This window comes from Sminthopsis crassicaudata, chromosome 2, assembly GCF_048593235.1.
Source record: "Sminthopsis crassicaudata isolate SCR6 chromosome 2, ASM4859323v1, whole genome shotgun sequence".
NCBI classification, from domain to species: Eukaryota; Metazoa; Chordata; class Mammalia; order Dasyuromorphia; family Dasyuridae; genus Sminthopsis; species Sminthopsis crassicaudata.
The window spans coordinates 205,585,294-205,601,145 of NC_133618.1; the positions used below are offsets into that span (position 1 = coordinate 205,585,294).

A 15,852-nucleotide genomic window follows, 5' to 3' on the forward strand; every position below is an offset into this window, starting at 1 on the left:
GCAGCCCTCTTTGTAGTGGCCAGAAACTGGAAACTAAGTGGATGCCCATCAATTGGAGAATGGCTGAATAAATTGTGGTATATGAATATTATGGAATATTATTGTTCTGTAAGAAATGACCAACAGGATGATTTCAGAAAGGCCTGGAGAGACTTACATGAACTGATGCTGAGTGAAATGAGCAGGACCAGGAGATCATTATATATTTCAACAACAATACTATATGATGATCAATTCTGATGGATGAGGCCCTTTCCAACAATGAGATCAACCAAATCAGTTCCAATAGAGCAGTAATTAACTGAACCAGTTATACCCAACAAAAGAACTCTGGGAGACGACTATGAACCACTACATAGAATTCCCAATCCCTGTATTTTTGTCCACTTGCATTTTTTATTTCCTTCACAAGCTAATTGTATACTATCTCAAAGTCTGATTCTTTTTGTACATCAAAACAACTTTTTGGACAAGTATACATATATTGTATTTAATTTATACTTTAACATATTTAACATGTATTGGTTAACCTGCCATCTGGGAGGGGAAGGAGGGGAAAAATTGGAACAAAAGGTTTGGCAATTGTCAATGCTGTGAAATTACCCATGCATATATCTGGTAAATAAAAACTATAATTAAATTTTTAAAAAATAAAAATAAAAATATACATCAACTTTAACAAAATTGTATTGACACTACCAAATCATCTGAGGTCTCTTATGACCTTCTTTTTCCTCTCTTTTGTGTATTTTTGTACTAGTTTCATTGACACTCCTTTCTTTTTAAAAAATCATTATCATTACCCTCCTCTACTTCCTTCTATCTCACCCCCATCTCAATAGAATCCAAATACAAACAAATAAAATAAATTTATGTTGCATTGATAGATAATATTTGAAATCATATATCTCATTCTGTTCCTACAATCCATCATCTCTTTATTATTTTTCTGGTCACTAGACCAATCACCAGAATTCTTATATCTTTCAAAGTTATTTTCTTTTACAATTCTGTAGTCAGTATATAAATTGTTTTCTAGATTCGTCTCATATCACTGCAATAGTTCATACAAGTCTTTCCAGTGAAACAGGTACATGGGGTGGCCACCTGCACAGTATCACCTCACACCTCTCACACAGGGTGTATACACATCTCTCCTCCAACATGTTATCATATTGTTAGGTCTAGATTTCCAGAGAAGGACAACCGTCATAGAGTTGCATTCAGATTCTCTCAGGCTCCTAAAGGTAAATCTATTGAGACAGAATACATTTTCTCAACTCAATACCCTAGTATTTGAGCTCATTCTGATGTACTTTCTTTTATACAAAACCAGTTACTCAGAGTAATGATGCTTTTAAATCTTAAACATAACTATTTATTTAACAATAAAGCAAAAGAAATAGTAATAACATTACAGATATTCATATAGAAGAAATATAGACGTAATAAATATATTTTACTCTATTCATAAACTTGGGACACACACTACAATACAATTTGGCACTATTGGGGGAGGGTAGACACATGACTACAGAAACCCTAATTAACTGTTTCCTGTCTCTCTTCTCCTAGTAAAGACCTGATTTCTGTTTTTAAGCCTTTCTAGCCTACAGTGACAGATCAAAAAAGTAATAAAAACAGTTAAATTATGTCAGATATAATAATCAATAAAAGAATTCCTAAAATAAGAGCTAAGTATATGCAAGCATCAATTTATAATGTTTAGAAAGCTTATGTATCCTTGGTGGCATTTTGGCCAGAATGCTTATTCTTTGATTAGTGATTTGGAAAAAATTAAACTTTCATTAGATGTCATCTTGTTCCTGTCTCTGTAAACAATTCTTTCTAAATTCATGAATATTCATCTTTTTTTGGTTGCTGTCCAGTTTATAATCAATCAAAGAATCATAGAGTCTTTTAGCATAGAAGCCAGGATCTTGTTCTCATTGCATAAAACAACTACTTCCCCTTTTATTAAATATATATCCACTTTCTGGTCCCTAGTTACTTCTTCAAGAGAGCACTTAAAATTTTACTCCACAGGATTGTTTGAATATAAAAAGGAGTAAATTAATTGAGTTGTAGAATCAGCTCATGTATCTTTGACATTAATCTACCTTTAATCTCCAAGTCCTTAAAGTTTCCTGTTTTGATTAGAATTTTGTTTTAATAAAGCCTATATATATGTACATATATATATGTATATATATATATAAATTGCTTATTATACATGACTCAGTTGCCATATAAAGACATTTTTTCCTTATGTGCAAATAACAAATGCATGATCATGATTTATATATATATATATATATATCTATAAAATACAGAGTATTGGTTTTGGAATTAGGAAGATCTGCATTGAATTCCAGTCTTTCTTTATTTTTACCTGTGTGATCTTAACCAAGCCACTTTACCTTTATTGAATTGTTTCCTCATCTGTAAAATGGGAGAATTGGACTAAAGGCAGTATGAGGCTCCTTCCTGATTTAGACATATGTCAAAACTATAAATTTAAATTTATTTCAAACATACAAAGTTAATAAATATAAAAGCATATTCTAATCAGGAAGACCTGACTTGTAATTATGCCTGAGACGTTTACTGTCTATGTGACCTGGGTAAGTCACTAAAACTCTCTCAGTTTCTTCAAATTTAAAATGGGAAAATAATAGCATCTATTTCCCAGGGTTATTGTAAAGATCAAATAAGTTAATCTGTGTAAAGTACTTCTCAAACCTAAAAGCACATAAATGCTAGTCACTATTATTATTATTGTTTTTGTTGTTATATTACATTTTTTACATCCAAACAATCTAACCCAACAGAAGATTTCATAAGAATTAGAAATCTACTAATTTTTAAATTCCATATTGGAGCTGCTTTTTGTTTGTCTCTATGCCATTATAAGACTTCAAAGTACTCTAGAAGGGGATTGGTAGACATTAATCATCTTAGGCAGCTAAGATATATGAACATTTAAGACTTGTGCCAAGGAATCAATGTAAAACTGACCATCAAATACAGAACTATATTATGGATAGGATTTTTGTTTAGGACCATAGAAATTATCTTTATTTTATAATTGAGGAAACTAAGTCAGAGTAAGGAAGTCACACATTGTGTTAGAGTAGGATTTCAAATCTAGAGCAAACATCTTGTCTTCTTCTCTCTCTCCCTCCTCACCAACTAATATTCCTATATCACAAGGATAACATTATTTACCTGATTGAAAACTTTCAGTGATCTGTTATTGCTTTGCAAGTAAATCACAAAATGTTAAAGTTGGAAGGAACTTTAGAGATCATCTAATCCAGGGGTTTTTAACCTGGAGTCCACGAACTTGTTTTAAAAAAAAAATTGATAAATGTATCCATTTAAAGATATTAGTCTGAGTAGGATTACATATTCATACTATAATTCATTATGTTTTCTCAAAACCTATTCCTCTTCTGAACTTTTTGTGTTTCTGTCCAGAATATCACCATTGTTCAAGTGACCTAGATCTGCCATCTAGGAATCATTGTTGACTGTTCTCTCTTATTCATTCCACATATCCAATTAGTTGCAAATCTTTTTGATTCTATCTTCATATCTCTTAAATCTGTTCCCTTCGATCTACTTACCTAGCCATCACATCAGTTCTGCCTAGAATAGTAAAATAGCTTCCTAATTAGTCTCCCTGCCTCAGATTCTTTCCTTCTCCAAACCATCCTCCACATATCTGCCCAAGGGATATATGTATCTAAAACAAAAGCCTAATCAAATCACTCTTCTACTTAATAAATTTCAGTGATTCATATTACTTCTAGGATAAAATATAAACTCCTTTGTTTGGCATTTAAAGCTCTTCACAACCTTATTCCAACCTGAATTTCCAGTGCTATGATACTTTGCTCCCTTTCTAAACTCTATGACTCAGCTTCTTATACTGTGGTTCACAACCCATATGGGGTTTGGTAACTAAATGTGGGGGTCATGAAATTATGATTTATTATAAGTAAATGTTGGATTTGTATACCTATTTTATATACTTATATAACTGGGATCATGTAAAAATTTCTCAAACTAAGAGGGGTTGCAAGTAGAAAAAGTTTTAAAAGTTCTGTTACATAGTTTAGCCAAACTGACTTGTTTATTTATTATTGCATATGACATTCCATCTTCCAGCTCAGTTTGCATTCAAATAGGCTATTCCTCATATCTGGAATTTTCTCTCCTCATCTCTACCTTTTAGAATCCTTATTTTCCTTTCAAATTTAGCTCTGGTATCACCTTCTATATGAAGCATTTTCTTATACCCCACCCTTAGATGTTCATGTCCCTTCCTATAACAACCTTGTTTTAGTTACACACATTGATGGATATATATATATAATACAACATAATATAATATGCTTCTCAAGGGGCACAGATACTTTAATTTTCATCATTGTGTTCTTGGTTGCCTAGTATAATTGACATTCAGTAGATGTTTAATACTTTTAGATTAACTAATTAGAGACAATTAATACAGTGATTGTCATGGACAACAAAATAAGAACATTCCTCTGATTCTCTCTTTCCACTGGAGTTTGTACCAACATCTTCAAATTAGGGTAACCTACCAACTTCCTTCATACTGGAATTGGGAAAGGGAAAGGAAAGGATACAGCCAGGAATGTCACCAGAGAGTCTTAAGGTCTTCTGACCAGGGCAGGACTATTGTGTATATAATAGTCTCAGATTTCTGAATCCAAAAAGCAAAATCTTCTAGACAACATAATACACTTCCATACTTTATTATATTATATTCATTTGCTTACAAATCTTTTTCCCCACTTATTAAAATGCAAGTTTCTTACTAGTGAGACTGTGTCTAGTACACTCACAGGAGTTAATATGGGGCCTCATACATAGTAGCCACTCAATAATGTTTTATTGAATTTTTCCAATAACATACCACTACTTAATTTTATTGAATATGGGTCTCTTCAATGATATTTAATTTATAATTTAGAATAGGCAACTAAATTCAAAGTCACAAAATGTTTTTAAGAATATAATCATGTCATTTTAAAATATTTTTAAAGCACAACAATAAAACTTTTGAAAAATTCACACTATTATGTTTATAATTGTTTAGTTCCATTGATAAGTATGTGATACGGTACAATGTAAACTCCTTAATATCAGGGATTTGTTTCATTTTTCTCTTTGTATGTGAAGGTTCTGCTCGGAGCTGGCACAAAATACTGAATTGTTGAATTACTAACATCTAGATCGTGAATCTATTTCTTTTGTGGGCCAGTTGGCTTCATTTCACTTCTAGTTTTGCATCTTTAATTCTGGCCAGCCGGTCATTTTGTAAAGGCCATTACCCACAAGGGGAGCTGGCAAAGGCAGGATGGATGGATCGGTACAATACATTACAACTATTGGAAAAATAACTCAAATCATATGCTATTCTGATGGCTGAGTAGATTCATCTTGGCACATCTTATTAAATAATCATTACCATTAACTCCTTCCAATGACTCCATTTGGCCTGGAGGAGACCCAGGATTTTCAAAGACTACTCCAGCAGACTGCCAATTTTGGCAGGTCTTACCATGCTGGAAAAGCTTCAAGGATAGGTCCCATGATAGCCTCTGCGTTTCTCATTCGAGTAATGATCTAAGTTTAGAGAAGCTATTCACCAGAAAACCACCAGATGAATTTTTCTGAATGGAAGCAACTCATGAAGATAGACATTAGTAGAAGAAATAATAACACAGAAGAAATTACAAATACTTGTAATTTTAAAGTGTCATTTTTTCCATGTAACAATATTAACCTCCAAACTTGTATTTTAAATTTTTTCTACCAAATATTGATTTTTAGAGATTATAATTCTAATAATTTAGACTAAAATATAAAATTAATATTTTAAAATTTGGTTAAGCTAATTTCATTGCTATTTTCAGGACTTAAGTCTGGTTAAATTCAAATGTAATAGTGCCTACTATGTGCATAGCACTATTAGACATTTTATGGACTACAAATGAAATATAGGGACATGTTATGGACTGACTTTCTTACAATGCTTTGGACCCAAAGATCCTTACTGGTTGGTGGTTCAGAGAGTGCTCACATTACATAAGCCACATTCAGTACATTTTTATATGAGAAAGCGAAGACTTCTGATTGCTTTAGAGACTGGTGAACAAAGGAACAGAACCTGTGATACAGATGAGCACAAGGGGTTGGTATGTGACAAAACTATGTGAGTGTCCAAACTCATCGTCTGGGTTGATAGCTCAGAGTTAGTGTAAATAGCAATTGTTTCTGTTCTGGACAGAAATTTTGATGGCCTTCCCTTCCTTGAGGGATTCTTTTGTGAAGGCAAACTGATCCATCTTTTGCTTTTAACTACAGAATGTACATTGCCTCAGACAAACTCACACCCGGGAAAGACCTTAGCTTAAAAAAAAAAGGACAAACTCTGCCTAAACCCAGGCCATTGCCAGTTATTCTGACATATCTGGCCACTAGATTCTGATGACTGGAGGAGAAAGTGAGGCTGGTAATTTTGCAAAGGCCTACCTCACTCAAATCAAATTCACTCGCAAGTCAAGACATCACTCTTCGGATGTCCTCTGAGAATAACAGCAATGTGAGTGTACCTATCATTGAGGGAGGAGCAAGGTCAACTTCTTGTTTACTCAGTCTTGATGTACCCAGGAAGAAAATAAAGAGGAGACGGTAACTTAAGAGACACCAGAAACAGACAAAATTGCCCTTGTCTGGCTCGAAGGCATTTCATTAAATATAGCCATGGCCAAATTTGTCTGTTTCTGGTGTCTCCCATAATTTACCATCTTTAGAAAGCATTGAAAGTGTCATCTGGAAAGTATGGGAAAAAGTTTTCTTCTCTTTGTGGGTCATATGAGTTGTTGTTTACAAGGGGAAAATTAAGATAAATTATTTTGTTCATTGAATACAGAGAAGAAAAAACTACTTAACTGAAAAGAAAAATTCATGTTCTTAGTTTCAAAAAACCCCAGTTCATAAGTCTAGTATAGGAGAGTCATGGCTAGGTGGCAGTCCATCAGACTTTTAATGGACTACTAACTCAAGATGTTTCAATGACATATGATGTTAACCATGAAAGCCAACACAATCAGACAGCATTAAGAGTGACATTTCATCCAAGGCTGGGAAAGTGGTAGTACCACTGTACTATACTTAGGTCAGAATTATATTTAGTTTGGGGTGCCTAGGTGGTGCAGTGGATAGAGCAGCAGCCCTGAAGTCAGGAGGGCCTGAGTTCATATCTGGTCTTAGACATTTAACATTTTCTTGCTTTGTGACCCTGGACAATTCACTTTTGCCTCAGCAAAAAAATAGAAAAAGAAAAACAAATAATTATATTCAGTTCTAGACACCAGCACTGAATATTTTAGGAATGACATTGATAAATTGGGTAGCACCCATAGGAGGGCAACCACAATAATGAAGACTCTGAAAAATCATGCCATATGAGTATCAATTGAAAGAACTAGGAATGATTAAGCTGAAGAAGAGAAAATCTAGGGGACACATGAGCAGTCTTGAAGTAATGGTTATTATTTGGTAGAGGGAATGAATTTATTCTGCTTGATTCCAGAAAGCAAAATCTAGGTAGATGTTGCAGAAGGGCAAATTTTAGCCACCTAAAAATGAAATGATCTGTTTAAGTTGGAGTAGAATGCCTCTGAGGTCCACTCCAACTCCAAGATTCTGTTTTAGTATTCAGTATTATAGAATAGGTGTTAAATAAATGACATGTCATTAAATCTGACTGGAGGCTTGTACACTAAAAATTAGTATTATAATATAAAGTCATTATGATAAATTGTAATTTAAATAAGACTGAAAATTTGAAGAAATTCCAAAGCAGGAACATGACAGTGATGAAAAAACTGGAGAATGTGGCTTGTGAAAAACATCTAAAATAATTAGGACTTATTTATTTAAGAGAAAGTTGAGGAGAAAACATGAAATTTCTTTAGAGTTGTTCTATATTTATGATTAGGAATGGATTGTCTTTCCTATCCAACTCTTCCCTTTCAGCCAGCTTCCTACTACTGTCTAAGGTCCCACCATCCTTCCAGTCACCAGATTGGACCCAGTATCCTCCTTGGCTCTTCACTTAAATTCACCTCACATATTCAATCTGTTGTCAAATCTTGTTGTTATTATTGCCTTATCTTCACAATATCCCCTTGAATATATACCTTTCTTTCCACTCACAATCTTTGTATAAGCCCTCCTCATCTCTTGCTATTTTAATAGCCTTCTAATTGGTTTCCTTATCTTAAGTTTCTCCCTTCTCCAATCCATCCTCTACTCAGCTGCCAGTAATCTTCCTAAAGCACAGATCTAAATGTCACCCTCTATTCAAGAAACTCCAACAGTTTCCAAATGTCTGCAGGCATCCTTGTCAGTCTCCTTAAACTTAACTCTGAGTGCCCTATCATCCATCTTCACTGCCTCACATATGACATTCCATATCCTGATTCCATACATTTATCCAGGCAATCCTTTGTGTCTGGAATACTCTTCCTCCTTCCCTCCACTCTCAAGCTTCTCCCTTCAAGATCTATCTCAAAATAAAACAAGAAACAAACAAAAAAATCCAAAAACTTTTAAAATTAATTATAAAAAGACTCTTCTCAAATCCTGTTCCTGCAGGAAGCCTTTCCTGGTTGTCCTTCCAACCACCACCCATCTTTCTAAAATCACCCTCCACTTTTCCATTTACACTGAATATGTTTTGCATTGTTGTTGCCACAGTTCTCTTTTAATGTCCTGACCCAGTTTCCCTAATTGTCCTATTCAGTTACTCTGCCTCAGGTTATAACCATTCCCTTTTAATGTTAGGATAAAGGCCTTATATCTTAGACCTTAGGCTATAATCATTCCCTCTTAATGTTTGATGGGATAAAGGTCTTTATCCGTTTTAGACTTCATTAGAATTTCAGGAGCCTCCTCAGTACCTCTCTCCATTATGCCATCCTAGGTGCCTGCCTCCATTATGTCATCCTCATGGGTTCCTCCCCCCATTATGTCATCCCCATCCAGGTACCTCCCCCATTATGTCATTGTTCTTGTTACCCTATAAAAGAATCTTGTATCCAACATTCAGGGCTGGATTCTTTGAGACTATAGTCTCATTCAGCTCTGGGACCAAACCATGGATCCATTTGGTCCCAGTAAATCTCTCCATTTAATAAATTCTGTATTGAATCCTCTCAATCTCTATCTTGCTCAGTTTCTCTGCCATTACATATATACATAGTTATTTGTATTTTGCTTTCTCTATTGGAATATGAGCTTCTGGAGAGCAGGGCTCATGTTTTTACCTTCTGTTTTATCCCTGGTGCTTACTGAAGTGCTGGTACCTAATAAACCCTCTTGGAGCATGTTCAATGAGACAAGGGGAATGAATACACTCATCTATATGTTTGCTGAGTTTCCATTTCCCCAGCAGATATGAACCTGGCAGTCAGAGTCTACCAACGTAGTGAGAAAGAATCAATACTGTCCCTGTCACTATTCTCTGGTCCTGGCCCTGGAGCAATCACTTCAGAACAATTTCCCCGGAACTAGAAAATGTCCATATTGTCCTGCACCTCTGGGCTGGACACTCTAGGAAACCACGTGAGCCCTGATAAAGGATGAGATGGTCACCCACCTTTCCCCTCCTTTCCCAGTTAGAGTTCCTCTAGGAAATCCCTGCCAATAGCCTGGGTCCTGCTCTGGGACAGCTTCCTCTTGTCAAACTGCACTCAGAAAGGGATAAAGGAAACCGCTTTGAAATCAGGAGGATTGGAGTTCAAATCTTGTCTCAGAAATTACCATGTGATCCTGGTCAAGTCTCTTATCCCCAATTACTTCCAAAAATAAAGTAACAAGCCCTTGTTGATTGTTTGACAGAATAGAAAAAAATTGGTCTAAATTTCAATTATTAAAGAATGTTTTGTGCAATAGCATTCCCTAAACCTTCAAGAATAGTATAATTCCATTCATCAGTCATTTTAAAGTCCTTTCTGGGTACAAAGTATTAGGCATTAAGGACAAAAGACAAAGTTCCTGCCCTCAAAGAGCATAAGATCTACTGGGAAGATAAAACATGTACTCACATCAGCAAAAACAAGGTAATTTGAGAAGGGACAGTTTGAGGTGGGGAAGGGAGAAGGGGTTAGGAAAGGCTTCACAAAAGAAGTGGGGAAATGCATTCTAAGTATGAGGGATGGTTTGTGGAAAGACAGACAGAGAGAGATGACAGAATGTCAAGTCCAAAGGACATATGGTAGTGCTATTCGGCAGGAACTGAGAATGCATATAAATTTAATAATATGTGAAGAACAGTTGACATGAATGAGCTTATGATGTATCAGTGCAAAACATAAGAAATGCAAACTCAACAAAATCCACAGATAGGTTTGGACAAGATACTTAGTCTTTAAAGGATTTTACTGACAAACTGATTTCAAATTCAAGAGCCAAGAGCTTAGAATCAACTAGGGTAAGGATCACCTTGAGAGTGTTATTCAAAAGTCCTTATTCATTCATTCATCCTATGACTATTAAGCTACTACTATACTCAAGAAGAGGATGATTCTATAGGGGGGGAATAAAGATAGTACATTCTAGACATGGAGCATGGCCATTGAAAAGACATGGAGATAGGAGATAGCAAGCTATGTGTGATGAACAAGAAAAAAGTCCAGTTTGACTGGATTGTAAATTACAGGAAGGGGAATAATATAAAATAGTGATGGAAATATAGGTTGGAGCAAAACCAAAAATATGTTTTTATCTTTAAGGTGATAGCAGCTGGAATTTCTTTAGGAGAGTAGATCAGAACTATGCTTAAGGAAATATTTTTATCCATTGTGTGGGGATGGGATTGCAGTAGAGAGACATTTGAGAATGAGAAATCAATTAGTCAACTAGTCAACAAGCATTTATCAAGCACCTGCTACATGCCAACTAGTGAACTAAACTGGGAATACAAATATAAGTAAAAAGAAAAACAGTGTCTGTGTAATAGAACTGAGAAATGAAACCCATAAAAGATAGCTGAAAGGGGGTTAGAGGAAGGTTCCCTATTTAGGTAAGGTGGAGAAGTTTGGCTTGCAGTCTAAAATTGCTGGCCTAGGTGCTCTCTTTAATAGTCTTGAAAGAATTGGAGAGAGAGAGAGAGAGAGAGAGAGAGAGAGAGAGAGAGAGAGAGAGAGAGAGAGAGAGAGAGAGAGATGAGATGAGAGAGAGAGAGAGAGAGAGAGAGATGAGAGAGAGAGAGAGAGAGACCACAGAGGCTATGGATAATTTCTTAGTGTGAGAATTCACGTGTCTGAAGTGATTTTCCAGGGTGAAGAGTTTTCTAGGGAATGATGAAGGAATTTGGTGAAAAATGAAATTATAGAATCATTAAAATAGTCTAGGTTAGAGATGATGAGATCCTGAACTAAAGTTAATGATTATATGAAGGAAAGAAAATAGACAGGAGGTAAGAGATGTTGTAGAAGCAGAAACTGCAAGATTCAGCAAGGGATGATATTAGGAATTGATAATAATATCAACATTTTTAACCTGGGAGACTGGAAAGATGATTGCTTCATTTGAGGGAAATAGAGGAGAAAAATATGCACTTGAGAAAAAATAGAGGAGAGAAATATGAATCTGTCTTAGATGTATTGATTTTTAAATTTCATCTAGTTTAGTGAAGCAAAAGTGAAGTTCAGAGAAGGATCATCTGCATAAAGATGATCTTTAAGCCCATGGAAACTGATGAAGTCAAGAACAGAGAGACTAGAAATAAGAAAAGAGTTAGATGGCCATATTATGGGTGATGACCCAGCAAAAGAGACTTTTGAATGATGACCAAACAGTATTATGCTCTGAATTATCATGCCCTGAATTGCTATACCCTGAATAAAATTATTATGCTCCCCCATCCTTGCCATTAGAACTGGGAGAATTGAGTCAGAAAAGAAGCCTTGAAATACCATTGAGTCATAAAACTCCAAATGCCTTATTTCAATCCTTGCTAAGATATTTCCCCCTTCATTTGAGTATTGTCCCTTGCCTCACTGTCTTCTGCCCTCAACTTTCTTATGTTGACTTTCTTATGTTACCCTGTCAGGACTAAGTTATGGTCTTCTCCCAGAATTATGGTTTATCCATCCACCCAGCGTCTTTGCCCCACTCCTATCTGCCTCTGTTCCTCTATACAATTGTATATTCAGGCTATATGTCCTGTTTAGCTAAAAACCCTATAAAAGGTCCCTGCTTCAATCCCTCAGGTCCAGATGAATTTTGAACATGAGTTTGATTTGGCTAGCTAGCCTAAACTCTCCACATTAAAAAGATTAAAAACTGATCTCTGTCTTGCCTCAGTTTCTCTGGCATTACAACAGGATAGAGAAGAACTGGAAATACATAATACAAAATATAAAATTTGGGATGCAGTGGGTAGGGTATTAGTCTTGGAACAAGGAAGATCTGAGCTTAAATCTAGCCTCAGACACTTACCACCTTTATGACCCTGGGCAAATCATGTAACCCTGGTTTGCCCAAGTTCCTCATCTGTAAAATAGGGACACACTGGAGGAAGAAATGACCAATAATTCCTATTGCCTAGAAAATTCTATGGACTTTAGAGGCAGACATGACCAGACAACAATAACAACATATTAGAAAAACCCAGATTAGAAAGCATATTCAGGAAAAGTGGATAGATGGTCAGCAGAATTAAATGCTACAAATAGGTTGAATAGAATAGTGATTGAAACCAGACTATCAGATTTAGCAATTAAAAGATCATTAATGACTTTGGGAATGGAAATTTCAGTTGAATGATGAGATCAGGAGCCAGATTGCAAAAGTCTGAAGCCTGAGTGATAGGAGAGGAAGGGAAGACATCAAATGAGGATAGTTTCTTTTAATGAAATAGAAAAAAATATATATAAAACAGTTTGATGAAATTGGATAGTCAAGTGAAGAATTTTGTTTTTTAAAAGGATAAATGAGAATATGGAAGGTTGGAACCAGTTGCTAGTAAAGGCTAGAGAAAGGGGATAAATAAGGGCATTTTGCTGGAGTAAAAAGGAAAGGAGGGGTATCAAATGCATGCATAAAGCTATTAATCTTATCAAAGCTACTTCAGAGAATGAAATAAAGGAAAAGAGAATAAACACAGAAGGGAAATTATGTCAAGAGGTTTTGCAAGAAAAAAAAAAAAGAGGAAAGTAATTTAGATTGAATGGCCTCAGATTTTTTTTTTTTTAGTAAAGTAAGAAGTAAAGTCCTCAGCTAAGAGAGGAGAAAGGTCTAAGTGACTCAGAGAGAAAAAGAAGCTTTGGAATAGCTTCTGAGGGAGCTGGGATAGGGAATCAATTACAAAGGAGCAAAAGAATTGTCTTCTTGCACAGCAGATCCAGTTGAGATTAGATAACATAAATTTGTAGTGAACCCAGTCTGCTCAGTTGGCTGACTTCCTCTAGCTCTGTTCTGTAGCACGTGAGTAGGAGAGACTCTAAAAGTTTATTGAGGGGGAGGATGTAGAGAATGTGTTTGTTGGCATGTGTTTCAAAATCTTGGGGATAGAGTTTCTACAGGGACTGCAAGTATTGCAAGGGACATTTTTTCCAGTTGGTCAGCACTACCTATTTTGATTTTGGCTTGTAGAAATAATGCAAAATGCAAGTCAACATACAGAGGTTGAAAACGAAGGAGTAAAAGGACATTTAGAGCAATGTGGAGGCAGTGAAGAGAAATGATCTAGCATGACTGCATACATGGGCATAATCCCTTTCCAGATCCTGGGACTGGGAAGGCAGTAATCCCTTTCATCTCTTGAGGCAAATAAAGCTGGATGCATGAACGATCATTTCTGTCCTTTTCATCAGAGCAAGCTGATGTACAGCGTTGGGAGACAAGAGCATGCAGCAGTTGATATTTCTATAGAAAGGACCAGCAGTCAGGTATGTTGGAGCCTGACACTCAACATTATGCCTTGCCTACTATTGGAGCCCCTGTGATTTTCCCCTGCATGGCTGATCTCCTATTTCCCTGGGCTGTGTTGTGAAGATTCTTCTTACCCCACTCTGAACCCAAAATATTTGGAGGCAATAAGTATATTTTAAGCAAACTTCCTGATAGGGGAAAATTGAGGTTTACTATGATTTCTGTTACTGGGGGGCCATTACTGTGATTATTATATTTTAACTGAATAGTCAAATAATTTAACTATTAGTTTGGTTTTGTGTTGAATGCTAACATCCTGGAATGTTATTATTAGATGGAATGATCCATGGGTTAGGAAATGGCAAACCAATTACTTTTTAAGCATTTTATTTTATTTAAGCATATGCATAAATAGTTTTCAACATTCACCCTTGCAAATCCTTATGTTCCATTTTTTTTCCTCCCTCCCTTCCTATCCCTCCCCTAGATGGCAAATAATCCAATATATATTAAACATGTGCAGTTTTTCTATACACATTTCCACAATTATCATACTGCACAAGAAAAATCAGACCAAAAAGAGAAAAATTAAGAAAGAAAACAAAATATAAGCAAACAACAACAAAAAGTAAAAATACTATGTTGTGGTCCACACTCAGTCCCCATAGTCCTCTCACTCTTGGTGCAGATGGCTCTCTCCATCACAAGATCATTAGAACTTGCCTGAATCACTTCACTGTTGAAAAGAACCATGTCCATCAGAATTGATCCACATTATTGTTGCTGTGTACAATGTTCTCTTGATTCTACTCACTTCTTAGCATTAGTTCATGTAAGTTCCTCCAGGCCTTTCTAAAATCATCCTGATAATCATTTCTTATAGAACAATAACATCCCATAACATTCATATATCATAGCTTATTCAGTCATGCTCCAATGGATTGGCATCCAATCAGTTTCCAGCTCCTTATGGCAAACCAATTATTGACAGATAACTTCTAGAGAGTATTTGGGAGTAATAGGGAGTTAGTCCCAGGAGAATGCTGGGTGATTGACAATCATATTGTAGTCAGATCCTTTCTACCTCTTCCAGGTTCCTTTTGCAAATGATACATCTGTTAGATCAATAACTATATGCCTATAAATCTACTTTCTCAAAATGTATATATGCACTAAATAAATATTTGATCAAGGTGTGATAAAGAAAAAGGTTGACATTTGTAAACAATATTAAACTACTTCTTTATAGTCACAGAATTAACTGAATGAGTTGGAGAATACAACTTCCTGATGTGCTTGTTTGTTGTTTATAAAAAACCAATTGGCTTAGTAGAGTAAAACATTAACTTTAAGACTGAAGTACTTAATACGAGCATAAAAAATACCAAAGAGCTTGAAAGCTATAAAAGAGTCACCTTTATCCAATGAACTACTAATTATCAATCAATTCGAAAACAGAAGATAACATTCTCACCAAAGGTGTTTTCTATTATCATGAAATGTGTCCTGTCCATTCTTCCCTTTAGATTTAGTGATGCTTCCGGTGATCTTGTTCACAAGTGAAATTGAGAGTATGATATCAAGAACTGGGATATTGCAAAGCCTCTTAAATGACATTCATAGAGAGAGAGAGAGAGAGAGAGAGAGAGAGAGAGAGAGAGAGAGAGAGAGATTTAATTTATGTACACAAGAAAAATCAAGTAGGTAAAGAGTACCCATTATTGATTTGAATTAGATAGATAATCTTATTTAGAGTCTATCAGTACATATATATCATATACAGATATTGTGGATAGACAATGATTTGGGCTCAGAAATAAATGGTAAGAATAGATTGGGTTGGATTGCTTATAGAAAACATCCAGTGCTTTT

General features: G+C 35.4%; 1 long non-coding RNA gene across 1 annotated transcript in view; it reads right to left on the reverse strand.

The window, feature by feature from the left end:
- LOC141555323 (uncharacterized) overlaps nucleotides 1–15,852 on the reverse strand; it is a 28,934-nt gene that overhangs the window by 6,264 nt on the left and 6,818 nt on the right. Inside the window, exon 2 of the long non-coding RNA XR_012486157.1 lies at nucleotides 15,455–15,585. This is a non-coding gene — a long non-coding RNA (uncharacterized LOC141555323). The remainder of the gene's footprint in view (nucleotides 1–15,454; nucleotides 15,586–15,852) is intronic.